Here is a 15,502-nt window from a genome sequence, read left to right as displayed (position 1 = left end):
AAAATGGCGGACCGGTCTTCAAAATAAAAAAAACAGTAGATTTCATTCACGGTTCTTGCTGCACGCCTGGTGATACTAAATCCAAATTGAACTATGCCATTTGAAAGAGTAGATTTGGCCCGATCCATAGATGTGCAACTTGGCTATAATGTAATTTATAGGCCTGATATTCTATAATAATATTTCAAATTGCATGTGTCCATGTGGCAGAAATCAGTACTGCATCTACAAAACCTTTCGTTTAATCATCTTCTTCCCTTTATTAATTTGCTTACATTTTTTGTACACGTGATCTCAGGAAGGTGCTGAACGAGCTCAGTGGCAGTTTTTCATGTCTGGTCATTTTTATCATGGTGTTATTCACCGTCAAAGAAATCATAATTTATATTCTCCGTTGTTTCATCACGATTTACTCAAGCCTAGTAACAGAATATTTCTGACACTGGGAATACATTCCCCGAGATCCATAGATGTCCCTAGAACATGCAAATGGACCTTGTAGAAGTATTTACTTTGGATTTTCAGAAAATAGGGCTAGGGTGTAACGGGTTAAGAACAATTCTTCACACTTTATTCCTATTCACTCATGTGCACTAGATTTCTGGGGGGGGGGAATAAACAGTGGCGAGAGGTCAAAATGATTGCCCAGACAAACTCACCTTCCTTTGAGCCATGAATCACCGCCCGATGGTCTCAACACCAAAGCACCAGGCAGGCAACCTAAAACAGACAACATGGTCAGGTGGTCTCACCAAAGACTTTAGCTCCAAGAGTTATACAAGACCTCCGATGTCAGAAATTCCATTTCTCAACAGCAGTTCAGACGAACGAGATTCCAAAAGTATCTCATCATTACACCAGAGGATTTAAAGGGGAAATCATCTGAATAGCTAAATCTAGTCTCAAGTTAATGAGCTTGAATTTTGTCCAGGCTAAATTCAGCTCAGGTAGATGATTGCCAGAACAAGACTAGTTCAGCTACATCATGGATGACATGCCCTTTCAAAAACCATGCATGTGGACCAGTATGGTGAAACCAAATAGAAGTCCTCACCTGTATGTTCCACTACGGCCATCGAACCACCAGGTTGGTACAATAGAGCATCACCACCTCAGCTGTCGAAGAGGGACACTAGTTCAGATTCAGCATGTGTTTCAAACACAAGATTGAATAACTTTCCAAAATATCAGATATTAAAGATTCTCAACATGGAATTTCTGACGAACGAGATTCCAAATAAGAATATCATCATGCACTTGAATAAATTCTACAATACGCAAAAGACAAACATACCACGGAATTGCCTGGAAGTGACGAACAGCAAGGCCTGAAAGATACAAGAGTCAACCACTACATTAATAAATCAATGTTTTAGGAGACATAAGAGGCATTTAAATGTTGCAACAGTGTTCTGCCAGCACTGCGATAGCAAGGACAGGAGAAGCATTTCACTACAAAAGTTGGTTCAACAAACTTTTTTGCAAGTGTCTCACGTCAGAAAAATAAAGTCCATTCACAGTCATTCAGAACAGGTCTGTGAAAATGCTCATCATTCGGAGCCACTGCAGTGAGTCTGTAATTTTAACAGTCACCTGAAATTACAGAGTCCTGAAAACAGTTTATATATTCAATTGGATGGTTAAGAAATACTGGTCTAGTGGATTAGATAAGCAATGTGTAACTAGGCTTACTTCAACCATGTTGAATGAATAACAGTGCAAATGAACTGTACTGCAATTAGAGTTACTTTAACAACACAGCACTAGGCCTAACAAAATAAATTGTTTGGTTCCTGTTGGTTGTCAGCCATGGGTAGGTAGGAAATTTATTTAATTACATTTTTCCCACGGCGACTATGGATAGGGAATTTCTTTATTTAATGTTCACGACAACATGGATGCATGTAATCTGCCAGCATGTTTAATATCCATAATACTAAAGGTTTGAAGATTTTTATGAAACTTTATTGTAAAAATATATATATATATATATATATCTTTTTTTAACTCGGCAGGGTCGGTCGGCAACCGGAACTAGGGATGTCCCGATCTCGTGTAGCTGTTCCGCAACAGTAAGTGACTTCCGGGGTAGGCCTGATTGGCCCCGACAGGCACGTGACGCGCAACTTTCTCTGCCGCGCGGCACGCTCCGCGGAGCCCTTACGGAATTACGTAACCGTCCAAATACGTCATGACTCTCATTCGGCGCTATAGCTCACCTGGCAGAGCAGCGGTCCTGCGATCCTGCGGTCCGTTGTTGGTGAGTTCGAATCCCATCAAATCTTTTTTTTTTAACGTGATTTTTTTTTTAACGTGTATTCTTTCGCCGGTTAAGGTTAGGCATGGTTAAGGTTAAGGTTAAGGTTAGGCATTGTTTCGGAGTTGGTTAAGGTTAGAACGGTTAAGTTTAGGCGCTGTTAAGGAGCTGGTTAAGGTTAGAGTTTGTGTTAGAGAATGGCAATATTCTTTCTATGGTTAAGGTTAGGCATGGTTAAGGTTAAGGTTAGGCATTGTTTCGGAGTTGGTTAAGGTTAGAACGGTTAAGTTTAGGCGCTGTTAAGGAGCTGGTTAAGGTTAGAGTTTGTGTTAGAGAATGGCAATAGACAGCCTATTTCCGCGCGACAGCTCTCAGCAGCCTCGTTGCGCGTCCTGAGTTTGCCGCGTCACGTGCCTGTCGGGGCCAATCAGGCCTACCCGGAAGTCACTTACTGTTGCGGAACCGGTACACGCGTCCCGATCCGATCACGTGATTTTGAGTTTTATTCAACAAACATGACCATGTTCACGTCTTAAACTCATACTGAGGCCTTAGTTTGGGTTTTAAATTGCATATCATAATTTATTTATTTATTGTCACAGAGCAGAAGAATTTTGCCAAAACAAACTAATAGTATCCAGCTGCAAAACGGCAGACCAGCCACACTTTGACCCAAATTAAAATATATATATATATTTTTTTAATCCCAATTTCTCACATTACATTCACCCTGAATGTTGACGTTATCCAGGTGAAAAGTTAACTTCATTCAAGCGAGGCATTGCAATCCTTGACATAAATCATTTGATGTATAATTAATAATAATAATAATAATAATACATCTATTTTATATAGCGCTTTTCCAGGTGCTCAAAGACGCTTTACATGGGCAGGAGAGACAAACTATGGCAAAACAAAAAACAGAACAAAAATAATACATGACAAAAATAAAACACAGACAGAATTAGAGGTCAAAAGCAAGATTGAAAAGGTGAGTTTTGAGGGCTGATTTAAAAGATGTCAGGGTGTTTGCATCACGGATATGGCTGGGGAGGGCATTCCAGAGGGAGGGGGCAGCAGCAGCGAAGGCCCTGTCGCCCCAGGTCCGGAGCCTGGTCGTGGGAGGTGTTAGGAGGTTGGCATCTGCAGACCTAAGGCGACGGGTGGGCGTGTGACGGTGGAGGAGGTCGGACAGGTAGGGAGGGGCAAGGTTGTTGAGGGCTTTGAATGTGATGAGTAGTATTTTAAAATGTATCCTGTATTTGATTGGAAGCCAGTGGAGGTCGTGGAGGACAGGGGTGATGTGATCAGAGCGACGGGTGGAGGTGAGCATGCGGGCAGCAGAGTTTTGGACATATTGAAGTTTATTGAGGATAGTGTTTGGTGAGCCGTAGAGGATGCTGTTGCAGTAATCTAGTCGTGATGATATGAATGCATGAACCAGTGTTTCAGCAGCGGAGAGTGATAGGGAGGGGCGGAGACGAGCAATGTTCCGGAGGTGGTAGAAGGCCGATTTGGTTATGTGGTTCACATGGCGGAGGAAAGAAAGGGTGGGGTCCAGGATGATGCCAAGGTTACGGACGTGAGTGGAGGGGGTGACAATGGTACCATCAATATTTAGGGTGAAATCCTGGGTGTGGCTGGTGAGGGATTTTGGACCGATAATGATGATTTCTGATTTATTGCAGTTTAGTTTAAGAAAGTTATTTTGCATCCATGTTTTGATGTCTGTGAGGCAGGTGCTGAGGGTGGAGAGAGTGGCTGGAGTGATAGTCTTGGTGGAGAGGTAGAGCTGAGTGTCGTCTGCATAACAGTGAAAACGCAGGCCATGTTGGCGGAGAATCAGACCAAGTGGAAGGATGTAGAGGATGAAGAGCAGGGGACCAAGTACTGAGCCTTGGGGGACACCATGAGTGATGGGGGCAGTGGGGGATTTGCAGTTGTTGATAGAGATGAATTGGTGCCTGTGTGAGAGGTATGATTGGAGCAAGGTGAGGGGGATTCCGGAGATGCCAACGGAGGACTGGAGACGAGTGATGAGGATGGGGTGACTGATGGTGTCAAAAGCAGCGCTGAGGTCTAGGAGAATGAGGATGGAGAGGGAACCAGAGTCGGCAGAGAGGAGTATGTCGTTGGTGACCTTTAGAAGAGCAGTTTCGGTGCTGTGTTTGGTGCGGAATCCGGATTGAAATGTATCATAAAGGTTATTGTTGTCGAGGTAGGATTTTAATTGGGAGGCAATGGCTCGCTCAATTATTTTTGAGAGGAAGGGGAGGTTGGAAATGGGGCGGAAATTATCAAGGGTTTCAGGGTTGAGACCGGGTTTTTTTAGTAAGGGGGTGACGGAAGCAATTTTGAGGGCGGGGGGAAATAGGCCAGTGGTCAGAGAGGTGTTTACGATGGAGGTGATTAGGGGAGAAAGGGCAGGGAGACAAGCCTTGACTAGGATGGAGGGGATAGGGTCCAGGATGCAGGTAGAAGTTCTCATTGTAGAGAGAATGGAGGATAGGTCCGATGCAGTGATTTCAGTGAAGGATGTAAAAGGGGGGTTGGGCGGTGGAGAGGGGGTTGAATCCGGAGGGGAGATAGTGTTGGCGGAGGCAATTGTTAGTTGGGTGTGGATTTTGTCAATTTTTGTTTGGAGATGTGACAGATAGGAGACACACATTTACTGACAGTGAAGGAACAGGAGATTGTGTCAGAGGGTTTAAGAAGTGTGTTGATGGTGGAAAACAGAGTCCACATTTAAGGCCAGTTTAAAAACTTTTATTTCCCTAGCCTTCGATTAATCCTGATTCTCCCACACCCTAACCAACACTCAGATACAATTTTATCCAGCCCCCTCTCTTGTATCTCTTCTTGTGCTCCTCTGTCCCTGGTGTGCTATACTGTACTTTGTGCTCCCCTATCCGCTTGTCCTATTTTTTGAATGTACCGTCCTGTCCTGCCGTGCCTTTTTGTATTTTATAGGACATTGATTTTATGCTTCGACTGTACTGAACAGCACTTTGGTTGGCTCTCAAGCTTTTAAATGTGCTCTATAAATAAATTACCTTACCTTACCAAAGGAAATGCGTTTGGGTCTGAGAGTGGCTGGTCTGCCGTTCTGCAGCTGGATACTATTGGTTTGTTTTGGCAAAATTCTTCTGCTCTGTGTGACAATAAATAAATTATATGCAATTTAAAACCAAAACTAAGGCCTCAGTATGAGTTTAAGACGTGAACATGGGCATGTTTGTTGATTTTTTTTTATTTTTTTTTAATCGGATTGGGAAATATCAGTATCGGTAGATACTCAAAATCACATGATCGGGAGCAAAAAAACGTGATCGGGACATCCCTAACCGGAACCAAACCATTTATTTTGATAAGCCCTAGTTCTTCAAGTTGGCAAAAAAGCTATGCACGATATAGAAGATGCAATTTCAGACAAGTTACTTTCCAAATAAGAATGTTTGTAATACAAAGACCAAACTTACCATGGAATCGCCTGGAGAGAAACAGCAAGGCCTGGGAAAAAATTAAGTCAACCACCACCTCTTTAGACTTTGCAAATGAAAGAAACAAATATACACACCTATTGTACACATCTGGCACTGTCTCTTAATGCTTAAGCAAATTGCATGCAGTTACTCAGGTGTTCGTTGTCGTTTCACATTGGTTCAAAGTGAGCTAAGTTCATCATCATTGTAACTGCATTGTAGTGGATGGAACGAGTGACTGCAGTAGACGAGCCATATGTCCACATGGAATTTAAAAGGCATTTCTGAAACTCCACAGACACTTTATTTCAGAAGGCTTCGTTTTTTTACAGTCCAACAGGACATTTTAATAGGCCACGGTTTCCCCATTTCATCCCATCAAACAAAGCACTTGGAAACGCCATCGTATTGCTCATTCATAAGGGGCCCATCCCCACAGGATCTGCAATACGCGTCAGAGAACTGGGATTAAAAGCAAACCGCTGGTAGACAAAGCGTACCTACGTTACAGCCATCAGTATACTTCAGTCATCACCATGGGTCATCCATCTACAAGGAAAACGGGTCAGGTCAATATCATGTTTTAGTAGTCACTTGATTTGGTTGGTTTGCCGTTAGTTATCAGACTCAAGGTTGACATCAATAAATTCAGGCATATGCTTGTCAAGAGTTAAATCATCATTTTTAAAACTAAATATTTTAACAAGTCTTGGATCATCAAAGTCTGTACTTACATGAGACTTCCAGGCAAACTGCCAGTTACTATTGGAACCTCGTCATAGTCGCACCACGAGTACAACCCCACCTATAAAGAGAATTCCATGTTAGTATAAACTTAAATAAAAATGCAGGCATGTTAATTTAACTTAAAAGGATCCATGTCAGATTCAAGGTTAGCATCACTGAAATCAGGCATATGCTTGTCTTAATTTGATAATCATCATCCTGAACCCTCGTCATTCAGGGCACTTCACCAATGCAGACTTTTGCAAAATACTTCACATTCAAATGTTAAGTTCTGCACACCATTTAGTTGGACAGTTATTGAGTAAATTAGTTGAATATGGCCACCAGTGATGCCATCAGGGACAATTAATTGCGTTAATCACAGCTCAATGAAACGGTAGCAGTTTCTTATAACACAAGGTATTGCCATAATTTCATGGAGCTGTAATTAACTAAAAAGGATTCAATGTCCCCGATGACATCACTGGTGGCCACATTCAAAACTCAATTTACCCTTCACAGCCAAACTAAATGAATGTGTGCAAAGAGAGTTTTGGGATGCGTGAGATTATGTGCACAAAAATAACCAGCATTGCTCTGTGGTGAAGTGCCCTTATAAAACGAGGGGGTTACTCACCGTCAAAGCAGATTCGTTGGAGTCTTGCAGAAACGGCTTGGCGGCACATCTGTGGATACAGGTTTAACTTGTTAAGTGGCGGCACGTCTGAATTTCTTCAGATTCACCGAGTGCAAAAGTACAGCATATTTTAAAGAACGTGGGCAACCGCCACAAGGCCTGGTCGTATAGTGTCCTGCCTGACACAGAATAATGTTAAAACTCCTTCATGCTACTCAGAATCTGGTAAAGTGGGATCTTCTTCAAAGGCTGATTCAGCAAGAGTTGGAGATATCATCAGTCTGTAGCATTGAGCTCCAAGCAGGATACATTGAGCAAAAACTGACCAGAGTCCATGAATTAAGTAAACTAGACCGAATAAATGCAGCAAGTCCACTGCAGATTTCATACTGTACATAATAGATCATTCAAGTCTTAAGACACATGTGGCCAAAACCAGCTAGCAGTGAAACATTATAACACGTGTCCTGCATATAAAATATTTAAAGATTATATACACGTGTCCTGCATATAAAATATATAAAGATTATACACGTGTCCTGCATATAAAATATATATAAAGATTATACACGTGTCCTGCATCATGTGCTACAGAATCTTTAAGTTAACTCAAGCCCCCCCGTTAAATGTTCATTACACCTCGATACATGTGCTGAATATTAACTGCAGTAGGCTACGTTTTTATTTTATTTGATTAATTGATTTTGTTGATGGATTAAACACACACAACAAGGATCCAAAGGAGAACATGAGAATAACTAAGACCCTTATTTCAGTCATGGTCCCAGGGCTGTTAGGCCACAACAAAAACACCACAATGATACAAAAGTACAAAACACATACATTTAAAACATTAGAAGACTAAACTATAGCTAAAATGTATATCACACAATAACTAAAAACGGATTGGAAGCCCATTCATGGCTGGGCTTTTCCTCTATTCTGTCCATGAGCCAAGTTAAAACACCTTTCATTCACAAATACGCCTAATCAAACTATGCTTACTGTAAATGCCTAGTACATGATGCACTGAAACACCATAATTAATTAAATTACCTCTTTTTAACTCGTGTTTATATATGCATTACATTTTCTAATAACCATCAATGAAATCAAGAGAGACTAGCTTGGTAGCCTTTTTACATCACACTTCAGAAAACAAAACTTTTTACAACAAATAATGAATTGCAATTGAATACAGAGATATGATGAGTTTACATACCAAAGATGCTTTGAATCGCACAAGATGTGGACAGATTGTTGAAACAGTCATAATGAACACAGCTGGTTCGGTTCTCTGTGCCATGTGCTTTTAGTTCCTGACTAAAGGCCTCTACATGCTACAGCAACTTCAAAGCAACTTCAACACAACATCAGCGCGATTTCAGCGCGGTTGTTGTTTAGGGTCTTGTAGACTGTGTTGCGAGGAATCTGCGTACATGTCTCCAAAATCTAACCTAAACAACCGTTGCGTTGATATTGCGTAGCAGTGATTGGTTGGTTAGCGAATGGGGGCGGGGCTGTCATAGAATAATATAGGTATCGCAGAGAATACCATCCGCCATTGTTGTAGCCAGCCAGCGTTGATGCTAAATAATTAGCGTCACATAGCTGGCCTTTTTCTGAAAACCCAAGCACATATTGTTCCATAGCATACGCCTTCAGTTGATCATGACAAATCCTCTCTTACCTTGACAATAAAAAAGCCTCCATAATTTAGTAAATAAAGCTGTAGCCAGCCAGCTAGCATTGGTGCTATACAAAATGCTATCCACATTAGCTGCATAGCTAAATACAATGGTATCCTGAGGTAACTTTAACGATAAATACAACGTTTGCTAGTCGAAATGACTGGACACACACAGGGACAAGTTAAACATCAATCAATTAATTTATTCCAATAGGTAGTTTGAGCTGCATGTGAGCCGGTCTTTCTCTCCTCTCCATTGGAAACGAATGAAGTTACGTTAAAAAGCAAAGAACCGGCTGACAAAGGTTAAGCTGCTAGCAACAGACACTATAATACTTCCGGTCGGGGAATTTCAAAATAAAAGAGCGACGACTAAAAGCACCGGAAATACGTTTATTTTGTACATAATCTAACGTTAACACGAACCTAAACTAACTTTAGATTAGTTTAGGTTCGTGTAACGTTAGATATTGTAAAAAATAAACGTATTTACGGTGCTTTTAGACTCGCTCTTTTATTTTGAAACCCCCCGCCCGGAAGTAAAAACTATGCTTATTTTTCTGCTTTTATCAATGGGTTGGTTGAGAAGAGAAGCGTCATCTATCTAGGGAACCTAGCTACATACGGGGTACAATGTTACATAGGCTGCGCGTTGATTTTGCAGAAGCATAAAGGTAGAGTGTCTGCAACACCGTTGCTTTGTCGATGTTGTGTCGAAGTTGCTTTGAATTTGCTGTAGCATGCAGAGGCCTTAAGGAGGTCAAAGGGTGACTTCCTGTTACCAACTTCCGGTGTTCTTCTTCTTCGGAGTTAATGGCGGGTCGCAACCACATAAAGATGCATACCGCCACCCAGGGGCGTATCTAGACCAAGCACTAAGGCGGGGCGCTCCGCTCTGCGGTTGCCGCGCCCATAGATATATATAGAACTATAGATATCTATGGCCGCGCCTGCCGCAGGGCGTGTCGCAGCCAATCAGGGAAAACGCGGAAGCAACGGCAGCACTGCTCCGCTGTTATTAAGCAATAAGCCTTCTGGACGGTTCACGTAGAGATGCCCGGTCATATGGGGGTAGATTTCTATCAAAAATAAACAAACATACGGTCAGAGCGCACACGAGTCGACACGCGGGTCGCGGGGGCGAATGACTGCCCGTTTGTTTTAACACAAAAACTGCCGGTCCTTTCATAGAGCGGACTCGTACTTTTTTAAACAAACAAAAATGACACGCAGACACCTCCGTTTCTGACTTGATTGATTGATTGAAAACTTTATTAACAGATTGCAGAATGGGTACAATACAGTACAGCTCAATACACACAATTGTTAAGGGGATGCAGACCAGAGAAAGACTTTCGTCTTGTTTACATCAGGGTCCCCCATTTTCAATTCATCAGGACATATATGACATACATGACATACAGATAGTCAGTACTGCTACATCTATACATTTATGACATACCAGATTTGCAAATACAGTACTGTTTGTGATACAGAAGGAGTCAAGAAAAGGGAGTATATACATTTGACGTAGAAACTGTACATTGGAGGAGGTTGGGTGGGGGGGGTTGGGTACATTGGGATATTGACAACCATACTGGGTAATTTACATTGGAGGTGGTTGGGGGGGGGGCACACTGTATAAACAAGTAAAACTGTACATTGAGGGGGGGGGGGGGAGACACTGTACAAACAAACAAAATTGTACATTGAACTATTGACAAAACCATACTAGGTAAATGACTGTACATTGGAGGGGGTTGGGTTAGGATATTTACAGGGGCCAGTGTTGAATTGCAGTCTCCCGTAGGTGTCCCTTGAGAGAGGTTTTGAAAGTGGGTAGTGATCCACATTCCTTTACAGCTTTGGGTAGGGCGTTCCACATTGATGTGGCATAATTGCGAAACGTGTTTAGTCCCTTATTTGAGCCGAATCTGGGTTTAACATGATTTGTGGAGCTCCCTCTGGTGTTGTGATCGTGGTATTCACTGACCTTTGGGAAGTATTTTGACATGTACATGGGTACCTTGGTCGTGTAGTGTATCTTGTAGACCAGGCCCATTGCAAGTTGTTGTACTCTGTCGTCTACTCTAAGCCATCCTAGGTTGTCAAAGTGGGCAGGGGTGAGGTGGGTTCTAGGAGTAAGGTCAAGCAGTAGTCTGACCAGTTTGTTTTGAGATGTTTGTAATTTTGTTTTTAGCGCCTTTGAGGTGCTTTGGTACCATGAGGTGCAAGCATAGTCGTAGTACCCCTGAATGAGTGCTCCTGCCAGAGTCTTCAGGGTGTTCTTGTTTACCAGAGAGGAGATCCGGTACAAGAATCGAGTTCGTTGGTTGACTTTTTTTATTACATTGGATGCCATTTTGTCACAGGAGAGATTAGCCTCTAGGATGGAACCCAGGTAGGTAATTTCATCTTTCCTTGTGACAATATTGTCACCCACTGTAACTGAGAAGCCGTCGGTCTTGCTGAGTTTGTTATTTGAACCGAAGAGAATGGACTCTGTTTTGCCCATGTGTAATGATAGTTTGTTATCAGCGAGCCATATGCAGATTCTGCCTAGTTCCGAGCTGAGGGTTTTTTCAACCTGTAACTTGTTCTTGTCAGAGACCAGCAGGGCTGAGTCGTCGACTCCATGTCGCATGCTGCTCCCTCCGTACCAGGCGTGCGTTCCTGAAATCAACTGGGGTTGCACGCACCTAATGGCGCCACGTGCACGTGCGCTCCCGGTGCGTGCGCGCACTCCCGCGAATGCGCATAAATGTCCCCTCGCTTGAGCACAGACTACAGACAGTTCCTAATTGCCTCTACGAATGGAATGTAACACTTATCATTCACAACAAGTTAGGTGTGATTTGTGAATGTATCCGAGAACGTATTTAACACACCTGACGACCGGCGCTATTGATAGCATGCCTGCTCCGTACCTGGCGAGGGCTGGACCCAGGGAACCCCGCGTTGTCGGGGATTCCCTCTGACGCGCCTCTCGAAGACGCGCTCCGCCACGTCGAGCCTGCAAAGGCGAGACACTGCAGGTGAATAGTCAAATATACTTTTTTTTGTTGATTTTGAGATTTTGTTATATTTTGCTTCCTAAACATGTCTTCTATGAAACTAGTGACAATAAAACGTCAATAACACACATTTAGTTGTTTATTTTACATCATTTTGCCTTATTGCATCCATAAATGTGCATATATTTAATGGGGAAGTGCCTCATTTGCATATATAAACATAAATTTCAGAAAACTTGCAATATATTTTTTCTTAGTTTATATGTACATAACAAATTGGGAAAGTTTCATAGTGATATCTATTCAAATATTTTTTGCCTATTAGGGGGTACTACACTGTACTACACTGTTTGTAGCCTGTGTGTAGTTCTGTTCAGTTCAATAACATCATTATTATTATTATTCAGTTATCAGGCATGTGTTTAGGTTGTCTATTACTAATGGTTTGATTAGGTATTGTGTTTGTAAATATCTGTTTAAAAAAAAAGTATGGCATTTTACAATACAGAACTTTGAATGCGTTTTCCCAAAAATGAGTTTTAAGAGTTTTTCCTCATACTCTGAGCCAGAAATCTCCACTTCAGTAGCACTCACATACACCAAAACTTCCAGTTCTATTCATATCTATGTTCTGAAGGTATTTACAGAAGGGTTTGTTGATATCACATTCATACCCTGATTTATATCACATTTTATTCCTAAAAACATGGCGAAATATGGAATTTTACCATAAAAATGGACTGAATGGAGTATTTTCTGATTTATGGAGTGATAAAAAGAGATATCCAAAATCCCCTCTGTAATAACCTTTGGCTCTAATATGTCAACAAAATGAAACTATCATTTTGAAAATGGCTTGATCCAATGTTCAGATTTCTGTCCTGGAATTATATGCAAATTAGTGCATATTTAAGTAGATTATGCCTCATTTGCATATTTAAACATACAATTTCAGAAAACTTGTAATACAAAAAAGTCTTGTCTTAATATAAGTAATCAACTGGGGAAGTTTCATTGTGATATCTATTAGTTAACTTTTTTACCCTATTCACCTGCAGTGTCTCCCCTTAACCCTAGCATGCCGTGCGGGGGTAAAAAGCATACGGAAGGCAGCACGACAGGGCTCGAAAGCCTTCCACCGACCGCGCCATAGAAGGCATGCGTTCTTCATGGGACGGGGGTGCACTACGTGCAACCCCAGATAAGTACTCGCTATTTGCATATCAATAGCGCCGGTCGTCAGGTGTGTTAAATACGTTCTCAGATACATTCACATCTAACTTGTTGTGAATGACATGTGTTACATTCCATTCGTAGAGGCAATTAGGCACTGTCTGTAGTCTGTGCTCAAGCAAGGGGACATTAAATGCGCATTCACGGGAGCGCGCGCACGCGCCAGGAGCGCGCGTGCACGTGGCACCATTAGGTGCGTGCAATCCCAGTTGATTTCAATAATGCACCACTGGCCATAGCATACCAGCAATCCCCCGACGAGGAATTGCCGGTTTGATTGATTGATTGAAAAGTTTATTAACAGATTGCAGAATGGGTACAGTACAGTACAGCTCAATACATACAATTGTTAAGAGGATGCAGACCCGAGAAAGACTTTCGTCTTGTTTCCATCAGGGTCCCCCATTTTCAATTCATCATATGACACACATGACATACAGATAGACAGTACTGCTACATCTATACATTTATGACATACCAGATTTTCAAATACAGTACTGTTTGTGATACTAAAAAAATCCAGAAGAAGAGTATATACATTTGACATAGAAACTGTGCATTGGGGGAGGTTGGGTAGGTGGGGTGGGGCTGTACATTGGAGGTGGGGGGGGGGGGGGGGGGGGTAGGGGGACACTGTACATTGGAATACTGACATACATTTGACATGGAAACTGTACATTGGAGGAGGTTGGGTAGGTGGGGTGGGGTTGGGTGGGGCTGTACATTGGAATACTGACAAAGCCATGCTTGGTCTTTATTGTACAACTGGGTTAGGACATTTGTAGGGGCCAGTTTTGAATTGCAGTCTCCTGTAGGTGTTCTTTGAGAGTGTTTTTGAAGGTGGGTAGTGATTTACATTCCTTTACAGCTTTGGGTAGGGCGTTCCACATTGTTGTGGCATAATTGCGAAACGTGTTTAGTCCCTTGTTTGAGCCGAATCTGGGTTTTACATGATTTGTGGAGCTCCCTCTGGTGTTGTGATCGTGGTATTCACTGACCTTTGGGAAGTATTTTGACATGTACATGGGTACCTTGGTCGTGTAGTGTATCTTGTAGACCAGGCCCATTGCAAGTTGCTGTACTCTGTTGTCTACTCTAAGCCATCCTAGGTTGGCAAAGTGTGCAGGGGTGAGGTGGGTTCTAGGAGTCAGGTCAAGCAGTAGTCTGACTAGTTTGTTTTGAGATGTTTGTAATTTGGTTTTTAGTGCCTTTGAGGTGCTTTGGTACCATGAGGTGCAAGCATAGTCGTAGTACCCTTGAATGAGTGCTCCTGCCAGAGTCTTCAGGGTATTCTTGTTTACCAGGGAGGAGATCCGGTACAAGAATCGAGTTCGTTGATTGACTTTTTTTATTACATTGGATGCCATTTTGTCACAGGAAAGATTAGCCTCTAGGATGGAACCCAGGTAGGTAATTTCATCTTTCCTTGTGACAATATTGTCACCCACTGTAACTGAGAAGCCGTCTGTTTTGCTGAGTTTGTTATTTGAACCGAAGAGAATGGACTCTGTTTTGCCCATGTGTAATGATAGTTTGTTGTCGGCGAGCCATATGCAGATTTTGCCTAGTTCCGAGCTGAGGGGTTTTTCAACCTGTAACTTGTTCTTGTCAGAGACCAGCAGGGCTGAGTCGTCCGCAAACAGGAACAAGTTGCAGTCACAAGCTGACGACATGTCATTTGCATAAATTAGGAACAGTAGTGGTCCTAGTATGCTTCCTTGTGGAACACCACAGTTCACTGTGAGGGGGGGGGATAGGGTACCGTTTACCTCCACCATCTGTTCTCTCCCCTCCAGGTAGGATTGTATCCAGCTCACTGATAAACTATCAAAACCAATTGCTTTTAGCTTGTCAATCAGAATGGTCTGCTAGGAAAACTCCATAACAAGCAGCGGTCCCAAGCACTTCCTTTTCCGAAGGCGCCAGGGAAGTCCTGAAAAAAGGACGTCGGTGGAATATCCTTACATCTCTCATCTAACTAACTAAATTTCCGTTCCAACTGCCGAAGGCCTGTGAGCACAAACGTTTCGTTGAAACAATGAGGAAGGGGGAGCTGATCACCACACCTGGGCTATAAACTGGCCAGAGGTGGGCGTGGTCGGGCAGATGGAAGGTGCATGTGAGAAGTTTTCAGTTGAGTGTATTCCCATAGGCGAAGCAGAAAAGCGTAGCTAATGAAATATAACTTCCTCCCACCTGGGACACCCTGTACTGTAAATGATTCATATGCGCCTTCTGCCACGATTTTCACCTTTTAGGTGACTGTATTTGCAGTTGCTGGGATTAGATCAACCCAAGCAGTTGCTGGGATTAGATCAGACCAACCAGTTGCTGGGATTAGATCAACCCAACCAGTTGCTGGGATTAGATCAGACCAACCAGTTGCTGGGATTAGATCAGACCAACCAGTTGCTGAAATTAGATCAAACCAACCAGTTGCTGGGATTAGATCAAACCAACCAG

General features: G+C 42.5%; 1 long non-coding RNA gene across 1 annotated transcript; it reads right to left on the bottom strand.

Moving 5' to 3' along the window:
• Positions 1 to 1,053: 1,053 nt before the first annotated feature.
• On the bottom strand, positions 1,054 to 6,539 carry LOC311227691. Its single transcript, XR_014619611.1, has 5 exons — positions 6,474 to 6,539; positions 6,240 to 6,288; positions 5,737 to 5,767; positions 1,295 to 1,328; positions 1,054 to 1,116 (listed from the first exon to the last, which is right to left on the bottom strand). It is a non-coding gene; the product is annotated as an uncharacterized lncRNA (long non-coding RNA).
• Between the last annotated feature and the right edge of the window lie 8,963 nt (positions 6,540 to 15,502).

The sequence above is a fragment of the Notolepis coatsorum genome (assembly GCF_963971535.1).
Source record: "Notolepis coatsorum genome assembly, chromosome: 4".
NCBI classification, from domain to species: domain Eukaryota; kingdom Metazoa; phylum Chordata; class Actinopteri; order Aulopiformes; family Paralepididae; genus Notolepis; species Notolepis coatsorum.
The sequence above is the reverse complement of the archived record's forward strand: the minus strand, read 5'-3'. Positions and strand labels throughout refer to the sequence as shown.